This window comes from Orycteropus afer, unplaced genomic scaffold (genome assembly GCF_000298275.1).
Source record: "Orycteropus afer afer isolate SDZICR_OR568_19922 unplaced genomic scaffold, OryAfe1.0 scaffold00317, whole genome shotgun sequence".
NCBI classification, from domain to species: domain Eukaryota; kingdom Metazoa; phylum Chordata; class Mammalia; order Tubulidentata; family Orycteropodidae; genus Orycteropus; species Orycteropus afer.
This window is the reverse complement of record NW_006921904.1, coordinates 3,023,675-3,041,215: the sequence shown is the minus strand read 5'-3', so window position 1 is coordinate 3,041,215 and position 17,541 is coordinate 3,023,675.

The following is a 17,541-nucleotide window of genomic DNA, read 5'->3' as shown; positions in this document are numbered from 1 at the left end:
AAATGATTAAAGAAGACCTAAGAAGAACTGATGCCTTTAAATTGTGATGTTGGCAAAGAATACTGAAAATACCAGTGACTGTCAGAAGAACAAACAAATCCATCCTGGAAGAACTACAACCAGAATGCTCCTTGGAACTGAGAATGGCAACACTTAATGGCCCCTACTTTGGTCATGGTGTCAGAAGGGAACAGCCCCTGGAGGAAGAGATCTTGCTTGGTAAAGTAGAGAGGTCACAACAAAGGGGAAAACCTGCCACAAAGTGGACTGACACAGTGGCTGCAATGACGGGCTCAAGCACAGCAAGGATTGTGAGGATGGTGCAGGAACGGGCAGTGTTTCATTCTGTTGAACAGAGGTCGCTATGAGACAGAGCTGACTTGACAGCAGCTACCAACAACAATATCCTGGAGGTATGCCCTCATTGGAACAATCAACATACAACTGTCCAGGGATAAAGCTAAGAAGGCAAGAGAGATAAGAAAGAAGGATGAAGGGAAGTGGTCAACACAGGGAGGAAGTGTGAAGTGTTTCATTGTGGGGACTGCAATGAATGTTATAAAACAAAATGTGTATGAATTGTTGAATGGAAAACCAAGTTGCTCTGTAAACTTTCAAGCAAATCACAATAATAATTATAATAATAAAAGAACACACAACATTGGGTTTCTGAGGTGGTAAATCATTATGGAATTAGATTGCCCAATCTTCCTTCTGCACAATGGCCGATGGGTTTGAACTGCCAACCTTCTGGTTAGCAGTCAAATGCCTTAGGCACTATGCTACCAGAGCTCCTTGATTCATTAACTGGTGAGGATGAAATCCTGAGCTGAGTCTGGAATCCAAAGGTAAACTTCTGGGTACAGTCATTTGTAGTAACTTTCCTCTTCTGGGTTCAGAAGAGGACATTGTAGTAACTGCTGCTCAAACACAATGCCCAACAGAGCTCCAATGATGGGTTTTATAATTTGATTTAGTGATGAAATTACACTTATTCTTTATAGAGCATTATTTAGAAACAATTGCAGGGCTGCTATTTAATTTCTCAGCTATGCATTTTTCATAAAAGCACGTTATTTATACAGTGATTATTGCATTGAGTTCTTTAGTCACTGAGTTCCCTGGAGAATCAGCTGTTCTGACCGCGTTAGCTCCATGTTCATGCCCACTCATTTAACTTTTCTAACTTTCCTTGCTTAAAACTCTGAGAAACAATAGCAGTTTTATCTTTTTTCTAAAATCATCTACTTTTATAGGTAAAATAAATATAACAGTTATATCTTTTAAAGTTTATTCATAGGTTAAAACCTACTCTGTGCTTTTGATCCATGCTGCTCAGTTTAGAAATATTAGAACAGACTGGAAGTGTTTCAATGGGTACACTTGTATCTTTCTGTACTGGTCAGCTTTCTTAGATTATGCAATAGTAACATCACCAAAAATTGCATGAACTTCAGAGAACAAAGGCTTACTTCTCACTTATTTTACAGGTCAACTGACGGTTGGTTGTGACTCTGCTCTGTGTCTCTTCTTCATGCTGGAATCAAGTCCATCTGGTTCATGTTGATCCCAAAGAAGGAGAAAGCCATGGCAGAACCACACAGGATGGAGACGTGCAGTGACAAAACCACACAATGGCTCTTCGGCTTTGTGGAAAGAGGCGCATCATGTGCCCACTCACATTTTAAAGAAACAGGCCATGTGGCTAAGTCTGACACTGCTGGAGGAGGGAAGTAAGTTCACCCAGAAGGTGGGACACCAAGTCACACAGCAGGAGCAGATGCAGACACTCCACAAAGGACAGCCAACAAAAAGAGCAGCACAATCCACTACACTTTGAAATTTGGTTCATTTCCTTGCTGAGATCCCTTCTGATGGTTTTATAGCCATTTCCAACATTCAGAGCACAATCTAGAGTGACATGGAGTCCCGGATGGTGCAAACAGTTAACATACTCAGCTGGTAAGACTGGCATCCACCCAGACGTGCCTCAGAAGAAAGGCCTGGCAATCTATTTCTGAAAAGTCAGCTGTTGGAAACCCTACATAGCATAGTTCTATTATGACACACACAGTTTCACCATGAGTCAAAGTCAACTCAGTGGCACCTGGTATTGACTTTATAAAGTGGTTTAAGGCATACTCTAGGACACATCAGGGGCCAGTGCCATCCAGCCTGTAAGCTATAAATGGTTTTTGTGTTTTAAAAGAGTTTAACAACAATACTCAAAGGAACTGTTTGTAGCCTACAAAGCCCAAAATATGTTTTATGTGGCCCTTTACAAAGAAGCTTCTTAACCTTAGCCTTGAAATAAATTGCAGATTGACCCTAGAACCGTGGTTTCATTTGTACTGCAATCCATTTGCATCCCAGCACTAACTCAGAGCCTGGAAGTGACAAGTGTAATATTGCTTTTAACCCAGGGTTACTCCTGTAGCATCTAGAGGCTAGACTCCAGTGTATCTGCCCATCTATGCCTCTGCCATTGCACTTACCATATTGCATTATAATTACTTATTTATGCTTTATCCCCCCAAAATCAATGAAGATATTTTCTTTAAGGAAAGAGATTTAACTCTCTAATACTCAGTTCCATGCTTGACAAAGATGTTTATAAATGATCTTAATTGAATTAAGCTGAACGTGACAGAGAATCTTAAAATGAAGTCAATGAATCCTATCTACAAAGGTATGCAGAAAGTGTCACTCTGGAATTTTGTGTCCAGCCAGCTGTTCTTGAAGTATAAAAGCAAAACACACATTCACAGACATTTGAGATCTCAGGAATTAAAGCATCCATGTGCCCTTTGCAACAAACATGCCTGAAAATCCCAGGCAAACAGTAGAGCCTCATGTGGAATCAGACTGCAGTTTACCAGTGTGACCCTGAGAAAGTTACTTAACTTCTCTGTGTCTTAGTTTTCTCATCTGTAAACACCAGATAATTATAATGCAATGTCACAGAATTGTTATGAGGATTAAGTAGGTACTACAAAAAATTCTGACAGTTTTTTACAAAAACTTCTGAAAATTGGTGAAACATGCAATTAAGATGTATTGACTATTACTGGTGATTGGAACGTAAAAGTTGAAAACAGAGAAGAATCACGAGTACTTAGAAAATGTGACTGTGTTAGGCTGGGTTCTCTAGAGAAGCAAAACCCATAAAGCTTATATATAGAGAGAAAGGGAAATTTATCTTAGGAAAATGGTTCACACACTTATAAAAGCTGACAAGTCCAAAGTTCTTGGATCAAATGTCAAGCTGGAGGCTTTTCCTGACTCACGCAGCTGCAGGGGTTGATGAGCTCAAGATTGGCAGGCAGTATACCAGCTGTTGACTCCAACGAATGACAAATCCAAGATCTCCAGTCCAAGCGGTGAATTGTTCACTCACGGACAGTTGTAGGCAGCACAACAGGATCCCGATCCACAGAAGAGTGTCTCTTTGTCCCAGGATGTCCATAAATACATTGGAAGCAGCCCACACCCCTAGGGAAACTCCCTTTCAATGGATTGGCTGCTCAAAACATATACATCTGATCTCATCATGGGAATAACCCACTTCACAACTGCTTAAACCACTCAGAATTGTGGTCCAACCAAGTTGACCCACGACTCCAACTATCACAGTGACCTTGGTGACAGAAATAATGCCAGAGATTATATGATAGAATTTTGCAAGACCAACAACTTATTCATTGTAAATATCTTTTTTTCAACAACATAAATGGTGGCTATACATGTTGAACTTGCCAGATGGAATATGCAGGAATGAGATCACCTATGTCTGTGGAAAAAGACAATGGAGGTCAATGTCATGAGACAAAGTGTATGTGAACTGCTGTATGGAAAGTGAATCTGCTCTGTAAATCTTCACCCAAATCACAATTAAAAAAAAAAAAAAAAGGCAATGGAGAAGCTCAATATCTTCAGTCAGAACATGGCCAGGAGCTAACTATGGAACAGACCATCAGTTGCTCATATGCAGGTTCAAGTTGAAGCTGAAGACAATTAGAATAAGTCCACAAGAGCCAAAATATGACCTTGAATGTATCCCATGTGAATTTAGCAACCAGCTAAAGAATAGATTTGATTCACTGAATACCAGTGATCAAAAACCAAGCAAGTGTGGGATGACATCAAGAACATTATACATAAAGAAAGCAAAATGTCATTTAAAAAAGACAGAAAAGGAAGAAAAGACCAAAATGGATGTCAGAAGACACTCTGAAACTTGCTTTTAATGGAGAGTAGCTAAAGTGAATGGAAGGAATGATGAAATAAAAGAGCTGAACAGAAGATTTTAAATAGAGACTTGAGAAGACAAAGCAAAACATTACAATGAAATGTGCATAGACCTGGCGTTAGAAAACCAAAAGGGAAGAACAACTCGGCATTCCTTAAGCTGAAAGAACTGAATATCTTGATTGCACTATTGAAGAATTCTGTGGGCAAAATAGTGAATGATGTAGAAATTATGAAAAGAAGATGGAAGGAATACACAGTCACTGTACAAAAAAGAATTGGTTGATGTTCAATCATTTCAGGAGGTGGCATATGATCAAGAACCAATGGTATTAAAAGGAGAAGTTGAAGGTGCACTGAAGGAATTAATGAAACACAAGGCTCTAGAAATTGATGGGATACCCCTTGAGATATTTCAACAAACAGATACCATGCTGGAGGCACTTACTCATTTATGCCAAGAAATTGGGAAGACAGCTACCTGGTCAACTGACCAGAAGAGATTTATATTTGTAACCATTCCAAAGAATGGTGATCCAATGGAATGTGGAAATTATCAAACAATATCATTAATATTACACACAAGTAAACTTTTGCTGAAGATAATTGAAAAATGGTTGCAGCAGTACATTGACAGGGAACTTCCAGAAATTCAAACTGGATTCAGAAGAAGACATGGAATGAGGAATATCATTGTTGACATCAGATGGATTTTGGCTGAAAGCAAAGAATGCCAGAAAGATGTTTACTTGTGTTTTATTGACTATGCAAAGGCATTTGACTATGTGGCTCATAACAAATTAAGGACAACATTGCAAAGAAGGGTTATTCCAGAATGCTTAATTGTGCTCATGAGGAAGCTGAATTAATACCAGGGGCTGTTGTTCAACCAGAAGAAGGGGATGCTGCATTATAATAAGGAAAGATGTACAGCAGTATTGTATCCTTTCCCCATACTTATTCAGTCTGTACACTGAGCAAATAATCTGAGAAGCTGGACTACATGAAGAAGAACATGGCATCAGGATTGGAAGAAGACTCATTAACAACCTGTGATAGCAGATGACAGAACCTTGCTTGCTGAAGGTGAAGAGGACTTGAAGCACTTACTGATAAGACCAAAGATTATGTCTTCAGCATGTATCACAGCACAGTATGAAGAAAACAAAAATTCTCACAACTAGACCAATAACCAACATCCCAATGAATAGAGAAAAGGCTGAAATTGTTAACTTTTTCATTTTACTTGGATCCACAGTCAACACCCATGGAAGCAGCAGTTGAGACATCTGATGTCTATATTGCAGTGGGGAAATCTGCTGCAAAAGACCTCTTTAAAGTGTTAAGAAGCAATGATGTCACTTTGAAGACTAAGGTGCACCTAACCCAAACCATGGTCTTTTCGATAGCCTCATATCCACATGAAAGGTGGACAATGAATAAGGAGGACTAAAGAAGAGTGATGCCTTGGAATTTTAGCTTTGGCGAAGAATACTGAAAATACCACAGACAGCCAGAAGAGTGAACAAATCTGTACTGGAAGAAGTGCAGCCACAATGCTCCTTAGAAGCTAGAACAGCCAGACTTCGTGTCACCCACATTGGTCATGTTGTCAGAAGGGACCATTCCCTGGAGAAGGATAGCATGCTTGGTAAAATAGAGGGTCAGTGAACAAAGGGAAGCCCCTCAGCTAGATGGGTACAAACAGTGTCTGCAACGATGGGCTCAAGCATAGCAAGGATTTTGAGGGTGCCCCAGGACCGGGCAGTGCTTCACTCGTTATGTGTCAGAGCCGACTCGCCAGCACCTAACAACAACAAAGTAGCTACTGAATTACATCTTTACTTAACTACTAAACCACCGAAAATCACAGCCCAGCTGACACATAACCTTAACCATCACAGCCAGCATCATTCTTTCCTCACACCTCGGCATTCATTACTGTCACACATATGACATTAACACACAAAAAAAGTGAGAGTTGCTTGTTTACTATTATCGTATATAGTGGTAACAAGATAGTTGATAAACTAGGAATAGGTATGAAACAATTTGAGGAGCTGCAGTTGGTTCACTGACTCCCCCTATTGCTTCTGAGGGGTGAATTAATGATCTTAGCCCTAGAGCCAAACAGGAGTTTTGATGAATTAATAGCATTTTAACATGTTTGCTCTTATGGGTGTATCCAAAGTTACTGAGGAGTGAAATTGCCTAAGGACTCTAGACATGCCCTTTGTTAATTGATTCAAAATGTTTGATCTTCTGTTAGTCAGAGAGCACATCTGAGGGACAGAAACGTGTATGTTGACCGAATTCTACCAACCTCTGTTTCTGAGAGGTCACGTTCTTCACCTGTGATCAGTCAACTTAATGAATATTTGGCTGAAAGTTTTAACCACTGTTGCAAGCTTGCTGTAAATATTACAGTACAGTGAGGGAGAATAACACCAACTCAGACCAAAACAAATACCCTTATTCTTACAAAAGAATAATATTTTTACTCAATTGCATTAGACTTTACAATCCATCAGATCACATATTTGGATGGTTGATGTTCACTAAACGCTGCCGTATCTGCTACTTTAGATACTTCTTCCCTTGAAGAAGTTCAGAAATGTTCATGTGTGTGCACATCTATTTTCATTTAATCACTAAACGTTAGACAACACAGTTTTTGTTAGGTGCCGAGGAGTCAGTTTGGACTCATAGTGGCCCCATGTGACAGGGCAAACTTCCCAAAGAATTTCCAGGCTGCAGTCATGAAGGGGGCAGGTCTCTAGGTCTTCCCATCGTGTAACCAACTGGGTAGGCTCTATCCCCCAATTCAGTTAGCAGCTGAGACACTACTCCTCCTTTTACGGTCTAAGCCAACATAAACCAAACCAAACTCACTGCCGTCTAGTCAATTCCAACTCATAGCGACCCCACCTTGGGTTTCTGAGGCAGTATCTTTACAGAAGTAGATTGCCCAGGCTTCCTTCTAAGTAGTGGCTGGTGGGTTTGAACTGCCAGCCTTCTTGTTAGCAGTCAAATACCTTAGGCACTACAGCATGAGAGCTCCCATGGTGGGGGTGTTGGGGGGGGAAATACAACCTCTTTTGTTTACAGGCATATTTGCATTCTCTGGCATCATGACAATAGATACAAGCCCTGGTCTCCTTTGTAATAAAAGAGCACTGAATGCCCAATTCTTATGACAAAAACATTTTGATTCTCCTGGAAACCAGATTTCTGGGTTCATGGAATTGGGGTTTTTTAGAGAATTATCTATGTGTAGCCAGCTTTGAGGAACAGGAACTCCAGAGTCTGACTGAAAAATGGGTGGCATATCCTTGGTGATGACCAACCGACCCTGAAACCCTGCACTGTACTTTGATGCTATGCTCTCTCCGGAAGAAAGAACCTAGCAGTGACCTATATAACTAGCTTTCTGCCCCTTCTTCAGAGCGCCTGATTCTCTAAAACTCACTGCCGTCGAATGGATCCCACTCAAAGCGACCCTTCCTTGGGTTTCCGAGGCAATATCACTACGGAAGTCGATTGCCCCATCTTGCTTCCAAGGATGATGCTATTCACAATAAATATATTCTGTGACACCAGTTTTTGGTGCAGAGAATGGCGAGGGGGTGCAGTGGTTCTTGTTCTGTGGCTGCCTCATTGGTGTTTTCATCTTTGGATGCCAGCACCTGAGAGGCCAGCTGAGGAAGAGGAAGAGAAGTGGACTCCATGAGCCGAGCTTGTGTGATGAGTGTTCAGTGACACCGCATGCTTACTATCACCACTCCAAGGAGAACAGCCTCCAAAAAAGGGTTGGCCCCGGGGCTGGGAGCTATCAGAAGGAGAAGGTGCAAAGGGAAAGAAAAGAAGGATGAATCTGCAGCCAAGTATGTGAGGACCTCATAAAGTAGCAATTATTAAATTGGGCTTCCTGTTTTAATGAAATAGCTGTTCGGTCAACACCACTTTCGCAATGAAATTCCATGTGCTTGAGCCCATAAGATGCAAACAAGAGTTTGCAGGCCTACAGACTGAACTTTCTTTCCCAGTCTTCTGAGGTCCACATTTGACTTAAAGTTAAATTAAAATTCTCCCTCATTAGCTCAATACACTTACTAGAAGTCTTTTGAAATGTGACATCTTCTCAAAGCTTACTGTAGTTAGCTGCCAACGAGTTCATTCCAACTCTAAGTGATCCCATGTGTGTCAGAGTGAAACTGCTCCACAGGGTTTTTAAGACCTTTTGGAAGCAGATTGCCAGGCCTGTCTTCCACGGCACCTCTGAGTGGGCTCAGATCGCTGAACCATTGGCTAGTAGTTGAGCACTTAATGATTGTACCACCCAGGAACTCTTCTTGAAGCGTCCAACCAGTAAAGCCCAACTTCACTGCTGCTAAGTCAATTCCAACTCATAACAGCCCTAAAGGACAGAGCGGAACTGACCTACAGTTTTCCAAGGCTGTAATCTTTACAGAAGCAGACTGCCACAATTTTCTCCCATGGAGCAGCTGATTGGTTTGAACTGCTGACCTTTCAGTTAGCAGCCAAATGCTTAACCACTGCACCACTAGGCCTCCTTTTCTTAAAGTATAGAGCTTCACAATTGGGTAACTGTTATGTGCAGCTACTAATGCTGGTCTTACACTCATTTCTTAACTGATCCTTATCTGATCCTGTTTCCAAATAGGGTTTTGAACTATGGAGAGTTCAGACGACTTGCTTACACATTAGAATCAAATAGAGAGCCCATTCTTCCATCCATACCCCCCCCCACACACACACACACACATCTTCAGAGCTAAATTTCTGAGTTTTATTGAAATTTATGCAAAATTTCCTTATTGACACTTGTCAAAGATAAACCAGGGTAACTCCCTTTTTCTACAACTAAAAAGCTTCTTCCATCAACTACCTGTCCTGCCCCATTCCCAACCCAATTCATACCAGTTACCTCATGAAATGTTTGAATTTGAATGTAAATTTGAATGTAAATTATTGTGATATTGATAGCCCAGGATGGCGGCAGTGAGTTTGGTTTGGTTTTGGTTTTAAGCTGTTTTATCTCAGGTCAATAGGGAAGGATTTTCCCCAAGGAACCAAACATTAAAACGGAAACACAGTCCTTTTCTTTATTTAGTCTAATGGCCGAAGGGCATTAAACAAAGAAAACTAAAGGATGGATCTTGAGTTGACAGCACTCAGAGGACTTTGTAAGAAGTGGCTTTGCACTCTGGATGCCAGGCTGATCTGCGAAGGAAGACTTGGTTTCCTCTTTCTGCTGATTAAGAGTCTAGGGCTGCAGAGTGCAGTTCCAGACACGGAAGGAAGATCATATCATGGCTCTTGGAAACGATCCATTGTTACAATGGTCCTTGTTTCCTAAAAGTCAGAAAGGAAAAAAAAAAATAGTAATAATAAAAACACTTGAAGTTCATTCCAGCTTGTCAGCTATTCAGATCCAAAGTTCATTCCTGAACAAGATCTTCTGGATCTATAAGACTAATTCAAAGGATTGAAGCCTGCCCCCCCCAAAAAAAGCCTCACTGCCATCAAGTCTGATCTGACTCATAGTGACCCCCTAAAAAAGCTGGGATTCCCAAATAAAAATTACCTAGTACAGTAAACCTGTAAAAGCCAGAATCTGTATAAGGCAGAAATCTGTCAGACAAGGAAAACTACCGGGTGTTGATGAAGCAGGATTCTGAATAGACATCAATAGAAATGTGGTAAGACTGCACCCTGTCAAAGATGGAAAACTGGCGAAAACAGGAAAAGCAAGGCAATCCCGTCACATTCTGGCTCTTACAGGTCTCACTGTCCTGTCATTGCATCTGTAGTAACAGGCAAACACCAAAAACCAAACTCACTGTCGTCAAGTTGGATCTGACTCATAGCAACCCCTCCCTGGGTTTCCGTGGCAGTATCACTACAGAAGTAGATTGCCCAATCTTCTTTCTGAGGAGTGGCGGGTGGGTTTGAACCACCAGCCTTCTGGTTAGCAGTCAAATACAAGTCCTAATATAATGTAGGACATATACCATTTAAAACTCTCTGCCAATAAAATTTAAGTAATGTTCTACCAGATGAGGCAGAAGACACACTTAATATTTCTCAAGCTGGAAGAACTGAAGAAAAATAATTCAAGCCTTGAGTTGCAATATTGAACAACAGAGGAAGCATTAAAAGAGGGAAGAAATACACAGAGTTAGTGTACCAAGAGGAACTGCTTGACATTCTACCACTTCAGAAGGTGGAACAAGATCAGGACCAATGGTACCGAAGGAAGAAGTCCAAGCTACACTGAAGTATTGGCAAAAAACAAGGATCCAGGAATCAGTGGAATAGCAGTTGAGATGTTTCAGTAAGTGATGCAATGCTGGAAAGACTCACTCATTTAATGCTAAGAAATTTGGAAGACAGCTACCTGGCCAGCCGACTGCAAAAGATCCCTATTTCTGCCCATCCCAAAGAAAAGTGATACAACAGGATGTGGAAATCATCAAGCAATATCATTAATATCACAGGCAAGTAAAATTATTCTGAAGATAATTCAAAAAAAGGTTGCAACAATACATCAACAGGGAACTGGCAGTAATTCAAGCTGGACTCAGAAGGAGATGTGGAATGAGGATATCATTGCTGATGTCAGATGGATCTTGGCTGAAACAAATACCAAAAAGATGTTTATGTGTGTTATATTGACTATGCAAAGGCATTCAACGGTATGGATCATAACAAATTAAGGATAACATTGGGAAGAATGGGAATTCCAGAATACTTAATTATGCTTATGAGGAACCTACCTCTACATAGACCAAGAGGCAGTTGTTCCAACAGAACAAGGGGATATCGCATGGTTTAAAATTAAGATCTGCATATACATCAGGGTCCCATTCTCTCATCATACATATACAATCTGTATGCTGAGCACACAAGCCAAGAAGGACTATATGAAGAAGAATGCAGCATCAGGATTGGTGGAAGACTCATTCACAACCTGCAATATGCAGACAAAACAGCCTTGCTTGCTGAAAGTGAAGAGAACTTGAAGCACTTACTGATGAAGAGCAAAGACTACAGCCTTCAGTACGGATTGCACCTCAACATAAAGAAAACAAAAACCCTCACAACTAAACCAACAAACAATATCATGATAAACACAGAAAAGACTGAAGTTGTCAAAGATTTCAGTTTACTTGGATCCGAATCACCACCCACAGAAGCCGAAGTCCAGAAATCAAGCGACGTACTGCACTGGGCACATATGCTGCAAAAGATCTCTTTAGAAAGTGTTATAAAGCAAAAGTGTCCCTGTGAAGACAAAGGTGGACCCGACCCAAGCTATGATATTCTCATATGCACGCGAAAGCTGACAAAGCAAAAGGCAGACCACAGAAGAATTGATGCATTTGAATGATGGTGTTGGTGAAGAATATTAAACATGCCTTGGAGTGCCAGAAGAACAAACACATCTGTCTTGGAAGAAGTACGGCCAGAAAGCTTCTTCAAAGAGAAGATGATGAAATTTCTCTCAATCTTAGAACATGTTGTCAAGAGGGATATCATGCTTGGTTAAGCAGAGGGTCAGCAAAACAGAGGAAGACCCTCAATAAGATGACTGACACAGTGACTGCAACAATGAACTCAAATACAGCAACGCCTGTGAGGATGGTGCAGACGGCATTTTTCCATCCCGTTATGCTATGAGTCTGAGCTGACTGCACAGCACCTAACAACAACACGTTAGGCAAAGCTTTCAGCCCCTCAGTAAATCTATATACATCACTGATCCATACTTTTATTGGATCATGTGCAGGAAACATGGTCTCTAATACCTCCACTTTTTAGAATTTATTTATTTTGGGGATTTATCTATGTTGCCTTTGTGGCCAACTGCATGATTGAGTTTTATAAGTGCACATGGTCATAAATAAGTATTTCCTACAGAATACAAAGTCTTATAAATAATCTATTACATCGAGGGGATTTATCGTGTATTTCAAATGTATTCATTCTTAGGTTTACAGACTTGATCTATTAAACTTTGAAATGGATATATTAAAGTCATCCAGAACAATTTTATGTATTTTAAACTCTCATATATCTATGAGTTTTCACTTTTTGTATTCAGCTTTCATGTTGTTTTAGATAAACATGTATGAAAGGATTGAATTTTTAAGGCTTGTATTTTTTACCAGGAGGTCTGGTGGCATAGTGCCTAAGGCATTTGACTGCTAACCAGAAGGCTGGTGGTTCAAACCCACCAGCCACTCCTCGGAAGGAAGGTCAGGGCAATCTACTTCCACAATGATACTGCCTCGGAAACCCAAGGAGGGGTCCCTATGAGTCAGGTTTGACTCGACAGCAGTGGAACATTTTTACCGGTAAATAATATTTCTTTTTGCTTGATTTAATATTAACAGACATGTGTTTTCATGGAAGTACTTTAGCAAAATAAAGGCAATCTTCAGCTAATGAACTAGTTCCATTCCTAACTTGGTCTTTAAGTCGAATTTGTATGTAAATTGGAACAATTCAGTATGGTTCATATCTAATGTCAGTTAGTCAAATGTTTATCTTAGTATATAGTGTATTGTGTAACTTTCTATACATAGAAAACATTGAATAAACAATTCCAGATACACTAAAATATCTTTGACATAATTCAGTGATAATGATAATAATAATAATGTTTTGACATATGCTGCAAAATTGTGTCTGTTTATTATTTTGAGCCATTGTATACACCTCAATTTTTTAATAAAGTAGGTTTTTGGGGGAGCTCTGGTAGCATAGTGGCTAAGACACTTGACTACTAACCAGAAGCCTGGCGGTTCAAACCCACCAGCCACTCCTTGGAAGGAAGATGGGGCAATCTACTTCTGTAGTGATACTGCCTTGAAAACCCAAGGAGGGGTCACTATGATTCGGTCCGACTCAACGGCACATAACAACAACAACAACAAGCTTTTTGGGGATTGGTTTGTAACTACGGGGATTATGTTCAGTCAGACCTTAATAACCTGGGGACTGCCCATATCTCATTTTAAGTCATGTGGTTAAATGACAGGAGAGTTATTAAAAGTAAAAGAGGAATATTTTCACTGAATTATTAACAAAGCCTGGGGAAAAAATATGGTAAAATTGTGTTATTATGTTAAGGAAGTATATCATGAGTTAATTATTTTTCAACTCATTTATTTTTATTCTGATTATAATTGTGTGATAAACCAGAATAATTTTCCAATTAAGTGAAATAATTTTCTCATGTATAATCACTATAAGGAGCCCTGGTGGCACAATGATTAAGCATTTGGCTTCTAACCAAATGGTTGGTAGTTCAAACTCACCCAGTGTCTTAGCAGGCAATCTACTTCTGTAAAGATTATAGCCTAGAAAACTCTAGGGGCAGTGCTGCTCTGTCAAATGCAGTCACTGGGAGTCAAAATTGACTCAACAGCACCTAACAACAACTTATTTAATATTGCTAAAAGAAAGAAAGAATTGCTATAGATTCATTCCAACTTATGGGAACTCTATGTGTGCATCAGAGCTAAAAGTGCGCCATAGGGTTTTCATTGGTCAATTTTTGTTTTTGGAAGTAGACCTTTCTTCTGAGACACTTCTAAACCCAGCCCCACAGTCATCAAGTCAATTCCAACTTGTAGCGGCCCTATAGAACAGAGTGGAGTTGCCCCATGGGGTTTCCAAGGCTGCAATCTCTCCAGAAGCAGACTGCTGCATCCTTCTTCCATGAAGCAGCTGGTGGGATCCAACGACTGATCTTTTGGATAGCAATCCAATGCTTTGAACCCCTGTACCAACATCAGAATTCCTATGAGGTACCCCTAGGTGGACCAGACTTCCACCTTTGAGTACTTCGTGATTTGTGCCACCAAGAACCTCCTAGGCAATATCAATAGGAAGAAAGTAAAAATTTACCTAGGGATACCTCCACTCTCCTCACCATCTGCTCATTATCTGTGTTAAGGTGGGTCAGGAAATTTAATTTGGAAAATAAAGTAGGTGTGGGCAGCTACTGATTGTGGCAGTGAGTGATTTATCTCAGAAAGAGCTGTATCCCATAATCTGCATGGTTTTCAGAAAATGAAGAGTCCTCATAATTCTAAACAGAGTTGTAGGGAGAAGCACTACACACAATTCTTTAGCTTTTTCTCAACGACCCAGTCCCTTTCCTGCTTGATGGAATGGCATAACTAAGGTTCAGAAGGTTGGAACAAACTGATCCTTTTTGTAAATATTGGAAGCAGAACATTGATCCTGTTAAGTCCATTCAGCTTTACTTTTTAACTTGACTTTCTGAGAAACAGAATAATCTTTGCTGCTCTCCCAAGCAAACAGAAGAATCTTGTCAGTACATAGTCATGACCTCTCCCATCCTTTAACCAAAAGTTTATTTAAATTAGTTGATTACTTCATTTTCATTTTCATACTTGGATCCACAATCAACACCTATGAAAACAGTAGTCAGAAAATTAAATGATGTATTTCATTGGACAAATCTGCTGTAAAAGACCTCTCTAAAGTGTGAAAAAGCAAAGATGTCCCCTTGAGGACTAAGGTACCCCTGACTCAAGCCACAGTATTTTCAATTGCCTCATATGGATGCAAAAGCAGGACAATGATTAAGGAAGACAGAAGAAGAATTGATTCCTTTGCATTACAGTGTTGACAAAGAATACGGAATATATCATGCACTGAGAGAAGAAGAAATAAATCTGTCTTGAAAGAAGTACAGCCAGAAAGCTCCTAAGAAGTGAGGATGGTGAGACTTTGTATCATATACTTTGGACATGACATCAGGAGGACCCTCCCTGGAGAAGGATATCATGCTAGGAAAAGTAGAGTTGTTGTTGTTGTTGTTATGTACCATTGAGTTGGACCCGACTCATAGTGACCCCTCCTTGGGTTTCCGAGGCAGTATCACTACGAAAGTAGATTGCCCCATCTTCCTTCTGAGGAGTGGCTGGTGGAAAAGTAGAGCGGCTGTGATAAAAAGGAAGGTCTTCAATGAGATGGACTGACACTGTGGCTGCAACAGCAGGCTCAAACAGCAGTGATTGTGAGGATGGTGCAGGACCAGGCAGTGTTTTGTTCTGTTGCACATAGGTTTGCTATGAATCAGAACCAACCCCCAAAGCACCTAACAACAGTATTTTTAATACCTTACTGCAGTAGAAATGACCAGAAAGACATTTCTACCCATTGTACACTTAGGCAGGAGCAATCAGTGCAATTCTGTTAGTACTGGCCCTTCATCATGCTTGGTGACAGCTGGAAGGAAGTCTTTAGAGTTTCTCTAGGAGGTGCAGTTGGATGTCAAAGCAATTGCAACTTTTAGAAGGAATGTGAAGGATGCCAAACACACGGTTGCAAGATGTTTAATTGCTAATGAAGCAAATGAGGACAAGATGGTCAGAAAGACTCAGAGACCATCCTAGTCCCCTTTGAGTAAGTTCTAACTAAGCGTTATCCAAAAAGTAGAGAGACATCTTTTTCTTTGAGTTTTAATTTCACACTGCACAGGAATGTTTTTGTCACAGATCACCTAGGGAGGAAAACACAGGAGAGAAAATTAATGGTCAAGCAACAATAACAATATTTTTTTTAATCTATCCTTTTACATAAAACTATCACGAGATGTATAACTCAACTCCTCAATAAACCAAGAGGTTTTATTTAATTCCATGAAACTTCTATTTTTAGAGGCAAATTTTCCCTTAATTAAGAAAAAGGATGGCTGTTGTTGTTATTGTTGCTAGAGTCAGCTCTGACTCATAGCAACCATATGTACAAAATGTAGCCTGATTCTGCGCCATCCTTAAAAGTGTTGGCATGTCTGAGCCCATTGTGGCAGCTATATAACAATGGTAATTACCATTTAACAATTGGTAATTACAAATTTAAGGAGCACTGGTGGCACAGTAGTTAGGAGCTTGGCTGCTAACCAAAAGGCTGTGGTCTGAACCCATCAGCTGCTCTGCAAGAGAAAGATGTGGCATTCTGTTGTAATCCAAGGCTGTAATCTTTATGGAAGTAGACTGTCATATCTTTCTCCTGCAGAGTGGCTGGTGGGTTTCAACCACAGTCTTGGAAACACTATGGGGCCAATTTACTTTGTCATGTAGGGTCACTATGAGTTAGAATTGACTTGACAGCAACATATTTGGCTTTTGGCTTTTTAATTACAAACGTCCTTCCAACCATTTTTCTCTACATCGTTCAATCTGCTTCCAAAAGTACAAATAGATAAATTAAAAATGTGGGTAACTGCTGACAGTGGAGGAGTAAATTCTGTTAGCAGAGGTTGAAAAAAGTGTACTTCAGGATTGATGTTGGGAGAAAGAAGCTTCCGCTCAGTCAGACGTTCCTCAGAACCGGGAAAGATGGTGCCTCATCTGTTGTGTGTGCTTTTCATTTAAAGTAGACCATGCCTTCCTGGGTCATGCCAGGATTCAAAGTGGAACCACTGAAATGTTCGGAGCAAGTAGAACTTCGTGTGATATTTTGAGTCCAACTAGAGACAGGAAATTCCATTGACCTCTGGAGAGAGAACAAGTTCCCTTGAGAAGGCCTCACTGAGTTTTCCATATTGAATGAGTTCTGGATGGTTCAAAAGACATTCTGAAACATATGCAAACGATCTCAACAGATCCTTAGTGTTGAGTAAACTTCAATCAGCTGGGAATTATTTTAAGACCTAGCAGATACTATACTGCAAATAGGCAAAGTTAAATTCTGCCCAGATCACAGAAGAGATGAAAGCAGTTATTCATATTATTTATAAGATCCTGCCTGCTCCAAAAAATTCAACCAATGAAGACCCTCTATTAAGTTAAGCATAATATTTTGAAGTCCTTTATTAAAATAAATATACTGTAAGCTCCGTGTGGTGGCACATGTTAACACCCAAAACTGTACTTTGTCTGACCAGGTTAATTACCTATCACTGAGCAGAATGGAAATGACAGAAGAAGAGAAGAACACTAACATTTACTTAGCTCTTCTTATGTGGCTGCATGGCACTAAGTCCTTTATGCAGTGTCTCTGTTTGTTTGTTTGTTTGTTTTTTCTTTTTATTGTGATTTAGGTGAAAATTTACAGAGCAAATACACTTTCCATACAGCAGTTCACATACACTTTGTCTCATGACAATGACCACAATTTACCACAATAAAACATCTCCCCTCCCACTTCATCCTGATAATTACCTCTTCCCTGTGTCCATCCCTCCATGCACTCCTGCCCCCTGAGCTGTCTCCCTGTGCATAAGCA